Below are 21,808 nucleotides of genomic sequence, written 5' to 3' on the forward strand. Positions count from 1 at the left end.
ATGAAAGATCCATCTTTTTCAAACTTTGGGACAAAAGGACCATTTTCAATTGCATCCCAAATTCCTTTGTCAAGTGATTCCATAAATATTTTCATTCTCACTTTTCAAAAGTGGTAGTTCAAACCACAAAACAGAGGTGGTCTGTTAATTGCAGCACCTTCCCAGAAGGTAGTCTATCAGCCATTTTAAAAACAGTTTTAGGATCAACTTGAATAACTTTCAAGAACCAAGCTCTGATACAAATTGTTAGAATGGATGGCTTTAAACTAGAGGGGGGGTGAATTGTTTAAAGAGGGTTTTCACAAACTTTTAAAACAAGAATGAAATTATCTCAAGAAACAATTGATATGAAATTCAGTTTGCCAAAACAGCAATAAAAAACACCAGTACCATAAAAACAATCGGTTGTTTCACAGAAACAATCGGTTGTTTATACCAGCAAACAACAAACAAAACTGAATTTAAAAGAGTTAGGGATAGAGAGATTGCACACAAATGTTTATACTGGTTCACTCCAAATCCAGAGCTACATCCAGTCTTCTCAAAAACCCTGAGGAAATCCACTAAGCAATCACACCTTCATCACTTACACCACAACCAAGAAAGTGACCTTGAACACTTCAAGACACACACTCTTCTTGGCCAACACACCAACACTAAGATTGTTGATCTTGATCCCCTCAAGAACACACAACCAATCTCAGCAAACACAGAAACGAAACTTGTTTCACAGAGTACAAGGATTACACTTGTTACAAAAGATAATTTGAAATCAGTAAAGCAGAATCCTATTCCACACACTTTGATCAATCATAAACTCTAAGGAATTTAAGCTCTTTGAAAAACTCAAAAACTCTTTTCAAAATCTTGTAAAAGATTGTTACTCAAATATGTTTTTATGAATTTATTCAAAGATGTTGTTTGTTATCAAATCTTAACAAACTCTTAAATTGCATTAAAAGATTGGTCAAAACATTTAATGACTGGAGCGTAAGCAGTTAAATCATTTAAAGCTCACTCAAAGATAAAACAGTTTTTCTGTTATGGTCCCAAAACAAACAATCGGTTGTTTCCTCGAATCAATCGGTTGTTTTGGTTCTAACAGTTCAACCATTTGAAAAACAATTTTCAATATTTTCTCAAAACATCTAAGTATAAACAATCGGTTGTTTCGACAAAACAATCAGTTGTTTTAACTTAGTTTGAAAACATTTTACTTTCAAAAAGATTGAGAATGCCTATGCTTTAGATTTAATCAAAAGGTGGATTACAACACTCAAACTACCCCAGAACTAAAGTAAAACAGCACAGCAACAACAAGCACAACCAAGACTTCAACATCCTTCAAAGGGTTTGGATTCTTCAAAGCTTGAACACCACTTGGTTCAACAACTATTACCTTGCACCTCAAAGGATTCCCAATTGTCTTTCACCATAGCCCTGAAACCAGGTTCCTTAAGCCATACATCAATGGACCTAAACGGTTTAGGACCCCAGTCTTTAATACACGATTTCAAGACCAGAGCACAGTGGTCCGATATTGTTCTAGGTTGTGAATATTGCTTGGGCGCTGGCCATATCTGAAGCCACTCTTCAGAGACAAGGAACCTATCTAATATGCTTTTTGTTGTGTCGTTAGCCTTGTACCAAGTGTACTTCTTACCTACACAGGGGATGTCCAGTAAAGCATTGTTATCAATGAACCTGTTAAACCCATCCATCTCCTTCTTTTGGCTTGAGCAACCTCTAATCCCTTTCCTTTCTTCCTCTCTTCGGACAACATTGAAATCACCACACACGACCCAAGCTACGTTAACATGAGATTGCTGGAGTACCGTCAAAGCTTCCCACTACTCGACCTTGTCCTTTAAATTGCAACCTGCATAAACATTCACTACCACACATTGACGTTTTGCTTTAAGGTGATACCCAACAATAGCAATAAAGCCAGTACCTATAATATGGCTTCCATAAGAGAAGGCTTCTTTGTGCCACATTGTTACTAAGCTCCCTGCCCTATTTACTCCTGCGTTGAACACCCAGCCAATGTTACAATTCCCCCATAAAGAAAAACATCTGGCCTCTGTAAAAGATGATGATTTCGTTTCCTGCAAGCAAAGAAATTCAGCACCCTCCTTTAACAAAATGTGATTCAGATACCTTGCTTTGACCCTCCCTCCCAACCCTCTGATGTTGAGGTTGACTATTATCATAATAACTCCGTTGGCCCTCCCACCCGAGACCCCTTCTTAATCTCGTTTTCCCTTGCCTCCATAAAATCCAGTTCCCCTACAACATTCCCTACATTCCCTAAGCATTGCATGCCTAGATTTTGCCCGAAGTCCCAAATTCTAACAGATTCTGCAACCTTCACTTCATAATCCTATTATTACACAAGTTGATGTCAGTGGACGATTTTGCAAAGGAACATGGAATTAACCTGGAAGAGGAGTTTGCACCTTGGTGAGAGGATCCTACACCTCCATTTGATCTCCATTTCGGTTGTGCGATTGACTGACCATTGTACCGCAACCTACGCAAAACCGGAGAAGTTTTACTGGCCATATCCACCCGAACAGATTCCTTTTATCCACCAAATGATCCTTCTACATTCTCCTCCTTACTCCACCTGGATTTTCCACTAGATTGTGGGTCTGAGCTACCTGAAGAAGAGCCCTCTTCCTCGCTACATTCATGGACCGCGTGACATGGATGCACACCGAAAACAGAATCCAGCGGTGACCTCGCTCCTAGGTGTTCGCCGTGACCAGCCTCCGTCACACATAAGTTGAAAGGACGAGAAGATGATCTGGCAACGGACCTGTCCGTTGTACATGGTTGTGTGGCTGTTTTCCCATTACTAACCATGATTGGGCCCTCCACACTTGCTCTTTTACTATACTCACCTCTGTTTTCCCCTTGGGACACCCCTTGCTTAGGCCCAATAGAAATTGAGTTACATACCTGGATCCCTTCTAAGAGGTTAAACAAAGATTGTTGGATTACCTTACATGCATCTTTGACTTGGTTTGCCGCAGATAAGGCTGCTCCTCCTTCATAAATGCCATGCACACGCTTTACCTTGTGAAAGGAAAATCACTTTTGACCTGACACCCCTTTTCACTATGAGCCTTTTCCTCCAATAGCTTCCTCTTTGTCTCTGCTTGAAAATGGTTCAGTTCTTCCACCTCAAAAACCGCCTTCCGTCGTACTCCGCCGTGATTGGATATAACATCTCCCTCGATGGACCGCCCAGAGAGAAACGTTTCCTCCACCATAGTTTCCGTGGAGGAGACACTATTGGACGAAGCTAAGTGATCATGGGAGCACCAGCATTCCCCTCTCTCTTGGGTGAAAACCTCTTCGAGAATGGTCACATTATACATTTTTCCATTTATCCTGAGACTCTTAATCATTTATGCTTTACAAGATTTTAGCAGCCGCACTTGCAGCCGAGCGTACTCCAGATTCTCCCACATCAGGGTAGTTTCGTCGACTTCTACCAAGGAGGCTACTTCACTTACTACTTTCGAAAAACAGTCTATGTACCATAGTGGTAGAGGGAGACCATAGCACCTAACCCAGACTATTATGTGACCTGCAACATACGACTCAGACCATGGTTCCAGGGAAACAAATAGGGAGTCGAACCAATCATTGTTTAGATTGATGATTTCTTCCAACTGCTCACTGTTGTTTAGTGTTAAGAGAACCAAGTTATCTCCCATAAATCTCAATTTGACACTGCTCATACCACCTTTGACAAACTCTTCCCTCAGAGTTTCAAAAGAGACATCTGGGGACATCCTTCCAACTACACTGGTAACCAGCCAAGGCGGGGTATTAGATGTTGTTTCAAAAATTGACCCTTTCCAAATACCCTGAGCTGGATTACAGACCGCTTATGCATAAGAGAGTTCAGGCTTTAGGTTATCGCCCTGATAGTAAGCTTTATTATTGTTTTCACGCCATGTCCCCCTAACATACTGTTCCCTCTTACCCCTTGGACTGCTGGTATGACTATAGTCCTTACTAGCATAACTTGTCTTCACATACTTCTGCTCCATCTCAGCTCTCCTATACTTTGAAAGATTGACATGTAGTTTAAAGCTTCCAATAAAAATCCCGTCTAACTGTTTCTCCAGACTAACTTCATTTGGGACCGGAAAAAATCTCACGAATCCGAACCTCCTTCCCCACCTGTTCAAACGCCTTGAGATAAAGACCTCTTTCCCTCTACCCCATTTACGAAAGATTCTAAACATTTTGTACTCCCATGACTGTCTGGGAAGTTTGAAAAGAAATACGTAGATGAATGCTCTGCCCAGGAATTCTTTGTCAGAAGAGTGCCTACCACATTACTACGAAGTTCTCCTTCCCTTTTCCTTCTCCATCGCCCCTGCTCCCTCTCCCTTTCCCTCATCTTTAACTCCGTTGGGAAATCAGCTGAGCTTTCTATTGTTTTCTTCATCTATTCTAGTGCTTTTCTTTAGGTTTCTTTTGTGTGTCATCCTTTAATTGAGTACCTTATTTTCTTGATTGTCTTTTCTTCACTATTCTTTGAGTTTGTCATATACCTTGTATTCCTTTTGCTATAGCCTTTTCTTGTTTACACCTTTTCTTGATTGTCTTTTATTGTTCTTTGAGTTTTGTGGTGTATTGGCTTTAAGAAAGAGTGATTTGCTTTGACATATTTCATTTGAGAGTTACCAAAATCTCAAGAGCAGTTTGGTTGAGGGAAGTATTCTTTCTTGGAGTGATTTGAGTGTCTTTTAATTTTCATTACAGCACTATGATTATTCCATTTTCTAACCTTGTTTTTCTTGAAATTGTTTGTCCTTTTCGTGTGCTGTTTTGATTTTGCAATGGATACCTTATCAAGTGCAGCACATTCTAAACATCATTCCTCTTCAAAAGCATACTTCCTTGATGAATTACAGGAGGTTAAAACAAAAATTACACAACGAGATGAGGAATTGAGACAAATAGAGACAAAGCTTCAAATCTTAGAAGCAAAACAAATGGAGAAAAGATTGTCAAAACTTGCCATGAAGCATGAAAGATCCATTCCTCACGGCCAACATCATCATGGGCATGTTTTAAGGAGTTCCAACAACTATGGGAGCTTTGAAATAAAGGAAGAATGGAAAATACATAAACTTGAAGATAGGCGCCAACATGGGGCATTGCCTTATTCTAAAATTGTAAATCTTCCTACTTTTAGTGGTGTTGATGATGGTAATGTGTATTTAGATTGGGAAACTAAGGTTGACCATATTTTTCATGTGTATAAGGTCCAAGATGACCATAAACTTAGGATAGTTTCTTTATACTTTTTGGACTATACCAAAGAATGGTGGCATAGAATTGTGTACCGTCCCGTATCCGGGCGTTGACAAAGTCAAGGTCAAAGTCAACATCCGGACTAAAAGTCAACATAAGGCGTCGCCTAGGTGAAGGCGTCGCCCAACCAGGGCGTCGCCAAGATCAAATATCGCTAAGGCAAGGCAACCACAGTGTGGTTCCCCGATACCCATGGGTAGGAAAGACCATGGAGGGAGCGACGCCGTGGGAAGGCCTCAGGTCCCGATAATCCGGGGTAGTGATAAAGAGAAGAGAAAGGTGACTTCAAGGCCATAGTGATAGCACCAGTGTAGGGCAGCCTGACTCGTGAAGTACCCCTGCCGCCCCAGAGACGCCTTTGGGACAGATACGACTCAAGAGGAGGGTCACGCCCAGGGTAGCCAGGTGCAGGGTACGAGAGGAAGGCAGATACGCTCTCAAAGTGAGTGACTAGATGATTGGGGGCATGAGTTGGCACCCAAAAAGTCACCCCTTGTGCAGTAGCACTCCCAAGCAGGAGGACTCACACGTAGAAACGTCCCCAGATGGGGTCATGGCGCTGTGAGGCCCTCCACGTGTACGACAGCCAGGTCAGAATAGAAACACCATTTAGTCAGGTACCAGGTAATTAAGGTCATTTAATACAGTTTCTGTTTTGAGCGTTTAAGGTACTATAAAGGCTCCCAAGCGTTTCAACGTCTTAAATGCGCTACGTTTTCTAATTAGACGCGTTAATTAAGTGCGTTACGTTTTATGATTAAAAGCGCTTTAAGGCGCTTTAAATGCTTGGGTAGTTTAAATAGCGCCGAGAATGTTGGGAACGGGGTTCGAACTTTTGGCTAATTTTCCAGAAACACTCTGGTTGCTTGCTCGAGCCTTAAGGTTTGCACAAGGGACTAGGGAAGGGTTTTTGGCCAGAACGAGAAAATATACACTCGACAGTTTCCCTTTGATCACCTTCAGAGTGCCATACGCGGTGCTCGGATACGGAGGTGCTTAGTTTTTTGGTGTTTCTTGCTGGCTGACTTGAGCGTCGGAGTGCAAACGGCCGCTAGGGCGCCCCTTTTGTCCTTCTTTGCAGGAATCCGCAGGTAACCAGTGGGAAGGAGTCCCTAGCTGACGGTTGAGGCCGCGCACGAAGACGTCCCAAGTCAACCGGACGGAACAAATTGTAATGGACATTGGATATAACAAGAGACCTCCCGTGGTTTCTTGGAATGATTTAAAAGAGTGTATGCGTGCGAGGTTTGTTCCTCCTCCTTCTAGGATGGAACGCTTGTTGAAGTTCCAAAGGCTTCCTCAAGGACATAGGACGGTAGATGAATACTTTAAAGATTTTGAAACAATTTTGACTAAAATGAATATGCATGCTAATGAAGAGTCAAAGATAAAATGGTTTGTACGTGGTTTGAGAAGAGATATTAGAGAATTTGTCGAATTAAATGAATACTCTTCTTTAAAGAAAGTGCTTCGCATAGCCATCAAGGTGGAATCATACCTTTTGAAAACAACTTTCAAAAATACTCATGATGATGGTTTCTACAACTCTTCTAGGAAGGATGCAAACAAAATTTCTACTCAAATTTCTCCTTCCAATTTTTCCAAACAAACCACTTTTCCAAAAAAAGTTTCTACTCCTAAGTCACCTACCAAAACTTCAAAAATAAAATGTTTTAAATCTTTAGGTTTTGGGCACATAGCTCTTCATTGTCCACAAAAACGAACCTTAATGATAAACAAGGTAAAACAAGACCTAACTCAACCACCTACCAAAAGTGAAAATGATAAAGACAAAAAAGGCCAATATGACATGAGTCTTATCCTTTCACCTCCAAGGTGTTTTCCTTCCTTTACTTTTTCATTACCAAAGGTTCTTACTTCACCACCATCTTGGTTAAAGAATGTTAGGGATGATTTTTTCATACCTCCTAATGGTTTTCACCATTTAAGAGGACTTTTTCCAAAACATATCATCATTCCCAAACAATTTTTTCCAACTTGGTCTGTCCGTATGACCTCCTTTTCTGAACTCCCACTGCTTACACATTCTAAGTTATGTTTGCCTTTTTCTTATTCAACTATTAATTTTGATAGTAAACTGACTTTGTTATATGCAGGGATTCATAGTTCGTGGATGAATTCTCTCCAACTCGGGGAGCATGATGGAGATCAAGTAAGAGAGGATTTCACTAATGGAGGAAGAGGCCATCCACCCAAGCATTTAAAGTTCTTCCTTCTAGTCTTCTAAAAAATTAAAGAAAAATTAAATAAAGAGAGGACCAAGTCTAAAGCCAACAAGAAGACTACAAGCATTCAAGAATGGGCTCCAATTAATATCTCTCTTTATAGTTTCTTTTGTATAAATTTGTAAATAATATAGAATAGCTTTAGGAAGTGCTAAAGAGGGAAACCTTAAAGACACCTCCATTGTATAGCACTTTAGGCGCTAGGTTTAGGAAAAATCTAGAAAGGTGTCTCTTCACACTCCTTTAGGCGCTATTATAGAAGGAGTTAGAAGGCAACCTTTCAAGCTTCTCTTGTACATTTGTGACCAGCCCTCTCTATTATAAAAGGGGGCTTTGGTCTTTGAAATAATAAGATTGATTTTGTGAGTATTGAACCTCTACCAAATTGGTGAGTGATTGAGAGAGACTTCTGTCTTCTTCTCTTCTAGTCTTATCTTGAGTAAATTCTTGGGCTCTCAAGTGGCGGCAACAACACTCATCTTGAAGCCAACCATCCTTCAAGCGGCGTGCACATTCCAAGAGCTTCATCCACATAAGTCCATTTTCCCTTCATTCCAAATTACCCATTTTTGTTCTACTTGTTTGTTTTCACTTTCAATCGGTGCAATCTCTTCCTTATGATGTCCTCTTTCATTTGTTGCACTTATATTCAATTTTAATCGGTGCAAATTGGTTGTTGCTGTTTTGGTCACGTCCTCCATGGGTATAATTGCTATATGTTGTGTTCTTGAGTTTTTATCCATGGGTTTGTTGTTCAAAATGGGTTTCTATGTGAGCTTGGCTTGGTTCTTGTGATTTGGTGAGTTCTTGAATGTTTAAGAACATTGATCCAATTCTTAAAAAATGTCTAATCATATTCCAACTCTTATTGAATCCATAATATGTTCATATCATATCCATATCATGTTATTGGAATCATATCAACTGGTATGTGTGGATAGTGAGCAATGCACGCGCATCATGGCAGAACTACACGAAGGGATATGTGGTAGCCACATCGGTGGCCGATTTCTCTCGTCAAAGGCCATTCGTGCAGGGTATTACTGGCCAACCAAGAGGGAAGATTGCACGAGATACGCCCAACGGTGCAAGCAGTGCCAACAACATGCTGATTGGCACAAGGCACCCCCTGAGGAGTTGAGATCAATCTACAGCCCATGGCCATTTCATACCTGGGGGATCGATATTTCGGGGCCTTTCCCTTTGGCGGTACGGCAGATGAAGTACTTTGTGGTTGCAATAGAATATTTCACAAAGTGGATCGAGGCTGAGCCAGTGGCACATATCACAATCCATAAAATCCAGCACTTCGTATGGAAAAATATAGTGTGCCGCTTCGGAATCCCGAAGAGGTTGGTATCAGATAATGGTACCCAGTTTGCAAGCCAGCAATTGGGCAAGCTATGTACGGAGCTGGGGATAAAGCAAGTATTTGCATCAGTGGAGCACCCCCAGACGAACGAACAGGTCAAGTCAGCTAACCGAGTTCTGCTCAGAGGTCTGAAAAGAAGGCTAGACAAAGCCAAAGGGACCTCGGCAGAAGAAGTTGCTAGAATCGTGTGGGCCTACCACACTACCCCTCAGTCCACAACCAAGGAAACGCCATTCAGCTTGGTGTACGGTTCGGACGCTATGATCCCAGTAAAAATCTAGGAGAACTCACCACGTTTCCAGAACTTCGTGGTCGAGGAATCAAACGAGGAAAGAAAGGTGAACTTGGACCTACTGGATGAAGTGAGGGAGGAAGCAAGGATTAAGGTTGAAGCCTTGAAAAGGAAGGTGGATTACAGGTACAACTCTAAGCTGAGACCCCGACAGTTCCAAGTCGCCGACATGGTGATGAGGAAGACCCACCCGTACCAGTTAGAGAATAAGCTATCTCCTAAGTGGACCAGTCCTTTTAGAATAACGGAGGCCCTTGGGAATGGAGCATACAGGCTCGAAACATTAGAAGGCGGCGCGATCCCTCACACTTGGAACGCGGCCAACCTGAAGTTTTATTTTAGTTAATCTTGCATTGTACTTATTTAAGGGGACACTTTTTTTTCCCTTAAGAGGGTTTTTAATGAGGTCACCCAAATAAAATTTATTCAGTTAAGAGATGTGCATTGCAACGAAATGAACCTCTTTCCTTGAAGTGATACACGGAGAGCAGAGGGAGTTTGGTATTCCCAATAAGCCCCTCTCGTGTAAGTTCACCAAGGCGAAGAATAGTATGCTTCGCGAAACGAAATGAACCTCTTTCCTTGAAGTGATACACGAAGAGTAGAGGTAGTTTGGTATTCCCAATAAGCCCCTCTCGTGTAAGTTCACCAAGGGGAAGAATAGTATGGTTCGCGAAACGAAATAAACCTCTTTCCTTGAAGTGATACACGAAGAACAGAGGTAGTTTGGTATTCCCAATAAGCCCCTCCCGTGTAAGTTCAGCAAGGCGAAGAATAGTATGGTTCGCGAAACGAAATGATCCTCTTTCCTTGAAGTGATACACGGAGAGCAGAGGTAGTTTGGTATTCCCAATAAGCCCCTCTCGTGTAAGTTCAGCAAGGCGAAGAATAGTATGGTTCGCGAAACAAAATGAACCTCTTTCCTTGAAGTGATACACGAAGAGCAGAGGTAATTTGGTATTCCCAATAAGCCCCCCTCATGCAAGTTCACCAAGGCGAAGAATAGTATGGTTCACCAAAGGAAATGAACCTTTTTCCTTGAAATGATATGCAAAGAGCATAAGTAGTTTGGACCCCCCAATAGGCCCCTCCCATGTAAGTTCACCAAGGCAAAGAGAAGTAGGGTTCAAACGCCAAAGACTCATTCCTTGACATTTGTAGCAGGGTCGAGATCAGCTATCCCTTGGCTTTATACAACAAGTAGCCATTCACTCGAGTCAGAAACACCAAGGGGGGGAGACCTACGTTCCCTCTTGCGTATTAATTCCAGGATCGAACAACATACGAAACGTGCTACCTAAAGGGCGAACCTAAATCAGAGGCGTTGTATGAAGAGCGAAGCGAATAAAGGCGACAGTTAAACAGAAGATAAATACTTATAAAGATACACATGCAAGGGAGTTTGTATGTCAACAAAGATAGAATTACAAAATGGAGTCATCATCGTGGCATAATTTGCCCGTCAACAACGCATTTGGACTCACCAATGGGGGTAAGATCCACCTCAGGGTGCGTATAGCCAAACTGAGCAATGGCATCTTGAAACCCCTCACTATAAACGTCTGTGGCATCGTTTGTGAGCTCCGCATCTGTCTTTTTGAAGGACACGATCGTCCCAACCAAGGACTCAGCCAATTCAGCCAATTCGCCCTCAACCTGCCCCAGAAGGATCTCGCACTACGTGGCCCTCTCTTCCAGATTGGCCACTTTGCCCTTCAGTTCCGCCACCAGATCCTCGAGCTCAGTCGCGCGGGTACGGAGAGGCAAGATATTCAGTTCTAGTTCAACTGCCTCTTGGCCCTTATCATAAAGAGCCTTTTTGGCATTTTTCTCAGATTGGCGAAGGCTTGCCAGCTCCAAGTACATGGCGGTTTCACGGTTGGTGAAGCCTTTGGTCTTGACGATCAGTTCCTCCTCGAGCGTAGCCACTTTAACCTTGAGGTCCTCAGCCTCTTGGGTCTTGTTAAGCGCAAGGTTGGAGGCAATCAAGAGGTGATGCAGATCAAATAGGAGAGGCTTTTATTAATGAAGGAAGAGGTCATTCACCCACACATTTGAAGTTCTTCCTTCCATTCTTCTCAAAATTTAAAGAAGACATAAAATAAAGAGAGGACCAAGCCTAAAGCCAAAGAAGTCTGCAAGCTTTCAAGAATGGGCTTCAATTAATATCTCTCTTTATAGTTTCTTTTGTATAAATTTGTAAATAATATAGAATAGTGTTTAGGTAGGTGCTAAAAGGGAAACCTAAAGATACCTCTTATGTAAAGCATCTTTAGATATTAGTTTTAGAACATTCTAGTAGTGACCCTTCATACTTCACTATAGGCGCTAGAGTGGGTAATGTAGAAGGGACTTTTGGTTAGCTTTGTGTACTCTTTGACCGGCCCTTCTCCTATATAAGGAGGGCTTGGGTTCTTCTAAATACAGAATTGAAAATTGATAGTACCGAAACTCTCCCAAAATTGGTGAGCATTTGAGAGACTTGAGTCTTCTCTTCCTAGTCTTATCATGAGAGCATTCTTGGAGCCTCAAGTGGCGGCATCTCACTCATCTTGGAGCTTTGCATCCTCCAAGTGGCGTGTTCTCTTCCAAGGACTCCAACCACATAAGTCTCCTTCTCTTTTCCATCTATTTCCTCCATTTCCATGTCCATATAAACTCTTAAAACATGTCTTAGGTCTTTTCTTGCATTTCTATTCGGTTCTTTGGCTTTCGTCTTGTTTTTGTTTGGTTCATCTTCTTCTATACTGCTTTTAATCGGTTCATCTTCCTTCTTTCATGCTTTTGTTCGGTTTAATTCATTAGTTAGACATTTTAATCGGTTCATTTGAGTTCTTATGCCTTTTAATCGGTTCAATTGACAAGAAATGGATTTCTACATGAGTTTTGGCTTGGTTACTTAAGTTTTGGTGAGTTCTTGAATGAAAGAACATTGATCCAATTCTAGAAAAGTGCCTAATCATATTCCAACTCAATTTGATTCCATATAAGGTCTATGAAACATCTATATCGATCATGCGGCCCCAAATGAGATTGCCACTTAAGCCCTCCACTACCTTTTGACCTTGGAAGCAACTGAATATTTGTTGGAGCAACAAAGGAAGTGGTGAAGTGGAGGGAATCTCTTGGCCCTCGGGGGCACGACAAGGGGGAATGGAAAGGTGGCACTGGGAGGATGGTCCATAAAGGCTGGGGACCCTCCCGATGCAGAAGTCGAAGGAGCCACGACCTCACCAACTCTTGACCTTTTGAAGACAAGGTTGGTGCTTGTCTCCTCGTCGTCAGTATCGACAATCACCACCCCTTTTAGCCTTACAACAACGGAGGCTTGCTCGATTGGGTGAGGGATAGGAGTAGTTGAGGTTGAGGGGCAATGGGCATTGATATGCCATCCCCGGTAGCGATCGCCTTTCGCTTGACCAGCAGATCGGCCAGTTTCTTCTTCTTGTCGTTACTGAAGCCCATATCTGGACATAGACAACAAGTTAACATAGGGAATAAACGACGAAGAGAGACTACATGTGAAATTGAGATGTAAGAAGGAATATGGGAGTCAGAGAATACCAATATACGTCTTAAGACTCTTTGCGCTAAACTCATGCTTGAGCAGCTCCAAAGTATTGAAGGGAGCAGGGAGTCCAAAGAGGAACTCACACATCCCCCGCTCTTGAGGGGCTAGGTCCTCAAGACTTCGGGGTCTTTGAAGGTTGGGTTTCTCCGTCCAATAGAAGGGAAACCCATCGAGGAGAGCGGGGTCCCTCCGATTGCTCCTAATTTTGAAGAAGCTATTCTTGAACCCCTTATATGATTGTTGGAAGAGCGTTAAGAGCACCCTCCCCGACACCCCATTGAAGCTAAGCCACAATTTCTTCCTGGGGTCCTTAACTTCGAAGAAGAAAAGAATGGCGTCTACCAACGGCGTAAGATCGAGGCTGTGGCAAAGGATGGCGAAAGCCCTTACGAATGCTCAACTGTTGGGATGTAGTTGGGTAGGGGCTACATTCACCTCGGTCAAAAGTGTGCGTTCGAAGGGAGAAAGGGGTAAACGAAGCCCCAGTCTTCAGAAGATGGTGGAATAGATAAAGCAGAAGGGGTCGTCGGGGTCAGAAGCTTCATCGGAGCACACTGGCTCACCCTCGCGACAAGCCACTACCCGCACGAACTTGTCATGGTCTTTGCTAAAAACGCGTGAGGGGTGGCAGGTTTGCTTCTTCCTATAAGCCGCTATGCTCCCAAGGGTCGTAAAAGTGGATGTTTCCTCTAAGAGGTCCATCGGCGCACAGCAGTATAGGGACTTATAGAATGAGGCAGGGGGAGGAGGAACCGATGAAGAAGTTGGAATGGGGGATGAAGTCGAAGTGGAATTGGAGTCTGAAGGAGAAGCCATCTTGGAAATTGGGAACTCGTTTGGCTCGTTTGGTCATCTTGGATAAGAAAGCTAAAAAGGAGAAGAAAAAGAGAAACTTTAGAGGTCGAAAGTGGCTTGACTCACAGAACCAGAGAAACCCAGAAAACAGAGACTCAAAGCATGAACAGTAGAAATGAATATGCAGAGAAATGCAGAAATCATAAACAGTCCCAAGAAGATATGAGCATGTTACAAGCAGCGAAATCATAAATGGCGAAGTGATCGGGAAATAAAAATCATACCTTTCGAGTGATGAGGTTTGAGGGTTTGAATTTTGGAAGAGAGAGAAGAGAGCGTTTTCCCGCAATGCCAAGTGAAGGTGATGAAACAATGGTAAGAGCATAAGGGTTAAAGTGTTTAAACAGTACACGAAGAAGTTCGAGCGCCAACAAGGCTCAGCCATCGATCCCGACACGTGTACGTTCACCAACGAAGAAATGATGAGATGTCACATCAGTGTATTATTCACACCCGTTACCCAGTGCCATGTAGGTTGCCCAGCGCAACCACCTAGTCTCTTCACTGAAACAAGTTACAGCTCGAGACTGGAAGGCTTGTGTCCCGACCAGTCCTCGGTCATCGACTTAGAGGCTGACCTCAGACATCGCGCACCAATGCTTGGTAATGGAAGGGGGCCACGTGAGATGGGCCCCAGACGCACCTGCCAGGGATTTGGTTAGCCTTTGATATTTATATCTTAAGCCCCGATGTTGGAGATCGAGATCGAGCCTCACCAGTAGGGGAAGAAGATCGGACAGCGGTCGTTAGGACGTTGTAGAGGGCCACGTAAGGTGGGCCCTAGAGTTTTGTTAAGATAACAGTTAAAGACAAAAGATATATGGGAAGCCCAAGTCACGAGGGATCCATGCACGTGGCGTGTATGACGCATGAAGGCGCAACACGTGTGGATAATCATAGGAGGTGTTAAGGACCATTAGGGTTAGGGTTTCCAGGGAAAGCTGCATGTGTGGCACGTGAATGGATAAGGCACCCATGAAGCAGATGGCGCTGGAGATTAGGTGCACAAGTTGGTACCCAAACGGCTACTCTGTCATTCGTTGCACTCCAGTTAAGGGAAGTTCATGTGCCAGATACGCTAAGATTCTATAAATAGCGGTGCAAGGACATTCTTTGAGGAACCCTAGTCAAGGGTAACGTGATGTGAATGTAACTACAAGAATACATGATTCTTTGACATTCTTAGGAGCAACTTGAGCTGGTCATAGTGGCACTTTACTTAGAATTGGATCAATGTTCTAATTCAAGAACTCACCAAGACTTTGCACCAACCAAAACTCATATGGAAATCCATATATTGTCAAATGGAATCAAACAACAAGAAAGGAAGAACACAAATTGAAAACTGGAAAGAATTGAAAAGCTAAGCTACTGCACCAAACAGAATCAAGGAAACAATGCTGGAAACACAAAATTAAACGGTAGAAAATGAAGTAAAACTCTAGGAATCAAAAACTACCGAATGGAAAATTGAAGAAAAAGGAAGAAGAACACTTATAGGAAGATGCTTGCTGGATTTTGAGAATTGGAAGAAGCCATTCACGCCACTTGGAACCTTGAACCAAGATAAGTGATGGAGTGCCGCCACTTGAAGCTCACCATAGCTCACAAGATAAGGCAAAGGAAGAAGAAGACTCAAGACTCACAATTTCTCTCCAAATTTGAGTATAGTCTCTCTACCATAAAATTCCAATCTGAATTGTGAAGGACCTAAGCCCTCCTTTTATAGGAGTAAGGGCTGGTCATTTACATAGCTTATTCCCTAAGCTACCCAAAAAACACCTAAGATCACACCCCCCTTACTGAGCTCACTCCCCAAGCTTCTAGAATTTGCTAAACTAAAGCCTAAAGATGCTTTTACAAAAGAGGTGTCTCATGTTTCCCTCTAAGCACCTTTCTAAACATTATTCTATATTATTTACAATTTAAAAGAAACTATAAAGAGAGATATTTAATATGAAGCCTATTATTTGAGAGTTTGTAGACTTCTTTATCTTTAGGCTTGATCTTCTCTTTGACTTCTTTTAATTTGTGAGAAGACTAGAAGGAAGAACTTCAAATGTGTTCCGTCCGGTTGACCGGGACGTCTTCGTGCGTGGCCTCAACCGTCAGCTAAGGACTCCTTCCCACTGATTGCCTGCGAATTCCTGCAAAAAAGAGGACAAAGAGGCGCCCTAGCGGCCGTTTGCACTCCGACGCTCAAGTCAGCCAGCAAGAAACACCAAAAAACTGTCCACCCACGTATCTGAGCACCGCGTATGGCACTCTGGGGGTGGTAAAAGAAACTGTGTATATGTGTGTGTGCTGTCTCCTTCAGGCAAAAATCTTCTCCGGTCACTTGTACGTAACTTTAAAGCACGGGCAAGCAACCAAAGAGTTTCTCCTCAATTTGCCAAAGGTTCCAACCCCTTTTCCGACATTCTCCGCGCTATTTAAACTGCCCCAGCATTTAAAGCGCCTTAAAGCGCTTTTAAACTCGAATGTAACGCACTCATTAAAGCGCTTAATTACGAAACGTAGCGCATTTAAGACGTCGAAACGCTTGGGAGCCATAATAGTACCTGAATGCTGAAAAGGGAAACTGTATTGAATATCTTTAATTACCTGGCGCCTGACTAGAGGGTGTTTCTATTCCGGCATTGCTGTCGTACACGTGGAGGGCCTCACGACGCCATGACCCCATCTGGGGGCGTTTCTGCCCATCTGGGGACATTTCTACGTGTGGGTCCTCCTGCTTGGGAGTGCTACTGCGCTAGGGGTGGCTTTTTGGGTGCCAACTCATGCCCCCAAGTATCTAGCCACTTACTCTGAGAGCGTATCTGCCTTCCTCTCACACCCTGCACCCGGTTATCCTGGGCGTGACCTTCCTCTTGGGTCGTATCTGTCCCGAAGGCGTCTCTGGGGCGGCAGGGGTACCTCGCGAGTCAGGCTGCCCTTCACTGGTACTATCACTATGGCCTTGAAGCCACCTTTTCCTTCTCTTTATCACTTTCCCGAGATATCGGGTCCTGAGGCTCTCCCACGGCGTCGCTCCCTCCATGGTCTTTCCTACCCATGGGTATCGGGGAACCACACCGTGATTGCCTTGCTTTTACACTATTTAATCTGGCGACGCCCTCACCTGGGCGACGCCTTCACCTAGGCGACGCCTCCTATTGGCGTCTCTACATCTGGGCGACACCTCAGGCTAACTTTGACTTTCCAGTCGTTGACTTTGACCTTGACTTAGTCAACGCCCTGATACGGGACGGTACAAAATGTGTAGGTGAAAATCCTCTTCCTTCATTAATAAAATCCTCTCCTAGTGGATATCCATCATACTCCCCGAGTTGGAGAGAATTTGTCCACGAATTCAGTACTCCTGCATAAAACAAAGTCAGTTTGCTATTATATAAGAGAAGACAAGAAGAAATGGGCAAACATGACTTATCACTTTGAAATGGTGGGAGTTGAAAAAAAGATGGTCTATACACAGACCATGTTGGGAAAGATTGTTTAGGAATGATATTATTTGGTAAAATAGGAGATATGAAAAAATCATCCTTAACATTCTTTATCCAATATGGTGTGGAAGTAGGAACCTTAGGTAATGAAAATGACAAAGAAGAAGAAGACCTTGTAGGCGTAGCACGAGTCAACAAAAGTGATTTAGTTGAGAAGGTATTAAGACTCGGTTTATCATGTACTTCAATTTCCTTTTCATTTTCTTTTTGAGTTTCTTTGGGATTGGTCCTATATGCTAGACGATGTGGTAAAGAAACCCTGGGCATTAAGTCTATTTGGTGTTCAATCCCTTTTAGAGGTGGTAAGCCTTTAGGAGGATCTTGAATCACATCTTCATAGTCCTTTACCAAATTGTCCAAACATGTGGGACTATCATTAGCCGACTCACAGTCAATATTCCTAGGAATAGCTAAAAAAATAGGCTTTTGAGTAACTATTACCCTTTTAACTTGTTGTGTGGACATGAGAAGGCTTCTCTTGGAACTTTTTATATCATTTTCTTTCTCTCTTTTTTCTCTCATTTTAACTTGGTCCTCATGTACTTCCTTTGGAGAGAGAGACTTAAGAGTGACTTTGTGCCCATGGAAGTGAAAAGAAATTTTGTTGGTAAAGCCATCATGAAAAACTTTTCTATCAAATTGCCATGGCCTACCTAAAAGTATATGAGTAGCTTCCATTGGAACAACATCACACAAGACCTCATCTTTATATTTGCCAATGGAAAATGTAATGAGGACTTGTTTGTTCACTACTATCTCACCCACCTCACTCAACCATTGTAACTTGTTGGGCTTGGCATGAGAGATGGTAGGCAATCCAAGTTTGTCTACCACTCTTGTGCTTGCCACATTCGCACAACTCCCCCCATCCACAATCAAAGAGCATACTCTATCACTAATAAGACACCTTGAATGAAATATATTTTCTCTTTGAGTTTCATCAAAAGGTTTTAACACTTGTCCAAGCATGCGTCTTATTACTAATAGGTCACCCTCATGTGGGCTTTCACTTTCACTCTCACTTGGGGATCTAGAAGGTGAGGAATGTCTAGAAGATTCGGACCCATGCTCACTACTATCTACCCCATCATACATATACATAGCTCGTTTAGAAGGGCAATTAGAAGCAATATGTCCATAGCTTAAGCATTTAAAACACTTCTTACTAGACGATTTAGGTGGTGATTTAAGCCTAGAATTGGAAGTGGAAGGCTTAGACTCTCTAGGTTTGAAAGTAGAGTCCTTAGAAGGGATATTTGAAAAAGAGTTATTTTTATTTTTCCAAGAAGAGTGGTAGTAGTTATCCTTAGAAGAATTTTTTAAAGCATTTTTCCTTGCAAGTTGATTTTCAATTTTGCTAGCAAGGTGCACCACATTTTCCAAAAAAGAATATTCTTGTAACTCTACCACGTCTTGAATGTCCCTTCGAAGGCCACTCACAAACCTAGCTATCTTAGCTTCATCACTCTCATCCATATTAACTCGAATTAAAAGCGTGTCTAGTTGTTTAAAGTAATCATCCACACTTAGCGCGCCTTGATGAAACCGTTGGAGTTTCAACATAAGGTCTTTCCTAAAGTGTGGTGGTACAAATCTAGCGCGTAAACATGCTTTCAAATCGTTCCAAGAGACCACGGACGGCCTCTTGTGTAGGTCAATGTCCATGAGGTATTGATGCCACCATTGCATGGCATAGTCCAAAAATTTTAAAGAAGCTAACTTAACCCTATGCTCTTCCCTAACCCCATTTACATCAAAAATTTGTTCAACCTTAGCCTCCCATCCTAAGTATACATTGGGATCACTTTCACCACTAAAACTAGGAAGTTTTACATTAGGAGAACAAGGGCCAGCCACATGTTGGCGCCTCTCTTCATGGTGATGATGTCTTGGCCTTGGATTATCTTCATAATAACCATGGGAGTGCCTTGAAGAATGCCGACTAGGAGGAGGAGTTCTTCTCTCACGGTTTGTAAGAAAACAGAGGAGCCTATTTAGGAATAAAAAACAGTATGATGAACTAACAAAGACATAATGGAAAGTATGTAAAGGAACTTGTATAGAATGAGAATACAAGCATGAACTCAAATCTAAAAATGAAAATGCACAAAGGATCAAGCAAAAAAAACTCAAAAACAGAAAGTAAACCAAAGCAAGAAACAATCAAAGCAATAAAAGTACTACAAGAAGTAATGACAATTATGGAATAACATGACTAAGACAAAACTTGACATGATTACAAAATTAAAAGACATATAACAAGATATAACCACAAGTGAAAGGAAGCTTAAGGTCATCTCTAGGAAGGAGAATGCCATTCCACAAGAGCAGCCATACTCATATGAACAATGAGTGCTAGAATCCTTTTCACAAACACATGGTGTAACAAAAGAAAAACAGCAAGAAAACTCAAAATAAATCCTAAAACAGAATGGTAAACAACTTGAATTAAAGAGCTCTTGAAATGTAAAGTGTAAAACAACTCAAAATTTAAGCAAAAACAAGCCTAGACTCTAGATACCACATGATGTGAATGTAACTACAAGAATACAAGATTCTTTGACATTCTTAGGAGCAACTTGAGCTGGTCATAGTGGCACTTTACTTAGAATCGGATCAATGTTCTAATTCAAGAACTCACCAAGACTTTACACCAACCAAAACTCATATGGAAGTCCATATATTGTCAAATGGAATCAAACAACAAGAAAGGAAGAACACAAATTGAAAACTGGACAGAATTGAAAAGCTAAGCTACTGCACCAAACAGAATCAAGGAAACAATGCTGGAAACACAAAATTAAACGGTAGAAAATGAAGTAAAACTCTAGGAATCAAAAACTACCGAATGGAAAATTGAAGAAAAAGGAAGAAGAACACTTATAGGAAGATGCTTGCTAGATTTTGAGAATTGGAAGAAGCCATTCACACCACTTGGAACCTTGAACCAAGATAAGTGATGGAGTGCCGCCACTTGAAGCTCACCATAGCTCACAAGATAAGGCAAAGGAAGAAGAAGACTCAAGACTCACAATTTCTCTCCAAATTTGAGTATAGCCTCTCTACCATAAAATTCCAATCTGAATTGTGAAGGACCTAAGCCCTCCTTTTATAGGAGTAAGGGCTGGTCATTTACATAGCTTATTCCCTAAGCTACCCAAAAAACACCTAAGATCACACCCCCCTTACTGAGCTCACTCCCCAAGCTTCTAGAATTTGCTAAACTAAAGCCTAAAGATGCTTTTACAAAAGAGGTGTCTCATGTTTCCCTCTAAGCACCTTTCTAAACATTATTCTCTATTATTTACAATTTAAAAGAAACTATAAAGAGAGATATTTAATATGAAGCCTATTATTTGAGAGTTTGTAGACTTCTTTATCTTTAGGCTTGATCTTCTCTTTGACTTCTTTTAATTTGTGAGAAGACTAGAAGGAAGAACTTCAAATGTGTAGGTGAAAATCCTCTTCCTTCATTAATAAAATCCTCTCCTAGTGGATATCCATCATAACGAAACCAACGTAAACCCTAGTTTCAACCTATATAAAGGGTGCCAAAACCCTAGTAAGGTACGCAGTTTCTAATACTGAAGCTGATATACACACTTGGTGTTTCTTTGCCCTAATACTGACTTGAGCGTCGGAGTGCAAACAGCCGCTAGAGCGCCCCTTTGTCTTTTGTAGGTGAGAGGTTTCTTGATCAAGAAGGCACGTTTCTCAGGCAAGATCGAAGGGCTGTAGCAGTCGTTAGAGTCAACCGGCGGGCGAGTCAACCGACAGGAACAAGCTCTTCCTTGGTTTTCTGTAAGAGCTCATCCTTCTGCCCCAGCTCTTCCTTTAGCTTCTTCACCTCAGTGCGGAGGTCATTGTTCCTTGCGTACAACCCCAAGGCCTCTTGAGACTTCCCAAAAAGGAGGGTCGTGGTCTCTTGGTGAACTTTTCGAAGCTGTTCCACCTCCAACGTGAATCCGCTGACTTGTCGTTTGAGTCCTATAACTTGGAGAGCTTCTTCTTTGGCCAGTTTCTTCGCTTTCCACAACTTGGAAAGGAGAAAACAGTTTGCAACTAGGGTTTTCCCCAGTTGCCTTGTGGCGTGCTCCATCAATGGACCCTCCTTCAGGTCTTCCAGTTATCCTTTAAGTTTGGAGGAGAGCAACATTTTTTTAAGGAAGGAAGTTGGGTTTAAGGAGGGATCCCACTGGCCTTCCTCTAAGGCACTTTCCCCCCTTCCCTCCTGCACTACAATATCGCGAGGAGGGGAAGTGCTGGGTGGAAAGTCCCGGTACGAGGGAGCTCGGTCGTCCGAGATAGAATGACACTCTTTCGTTTCATTTTGAAGACGAGTCTAGAATGTTGAACCAAGTGATGTTCAAGCTTTGAAGAATCCAAACTCCTTTGAAGGATGTTGAAGGCTAGGTTATGCTTGTTGTTGCTGAGCTGTCTTAGATAGGATCTGGGGTAGATTGAATATGTAACCCACTCTTGATTCAATCCAAAGCATAGGCATTCTCAATCTTTTTAAAAGAAAAGTGTTTTTCAAGCAAAGTGAAAAACAACCTGTTGTTTTGTCGAAACAACCGATTGTTTTATACTTAGGTGTTTTTAGAAAAGGTTGAAAACTGTTTTTAT

This window comes from Phaseolus vulgaris, chromosome 8 (assembly GCF_051622355.1).
Source record: "Phaseolus vulgaris cultivar YP4 chromosome 8, ASM5162235v1, whole genome shotgun sequence".
Taxonomy (NCBI): Eukaryota; Viridiplantae; Streptophyta; class Magnoliopsida; order Fabales; family Fabaceae; genus Phaseolus; species Phaseolus vulgaris.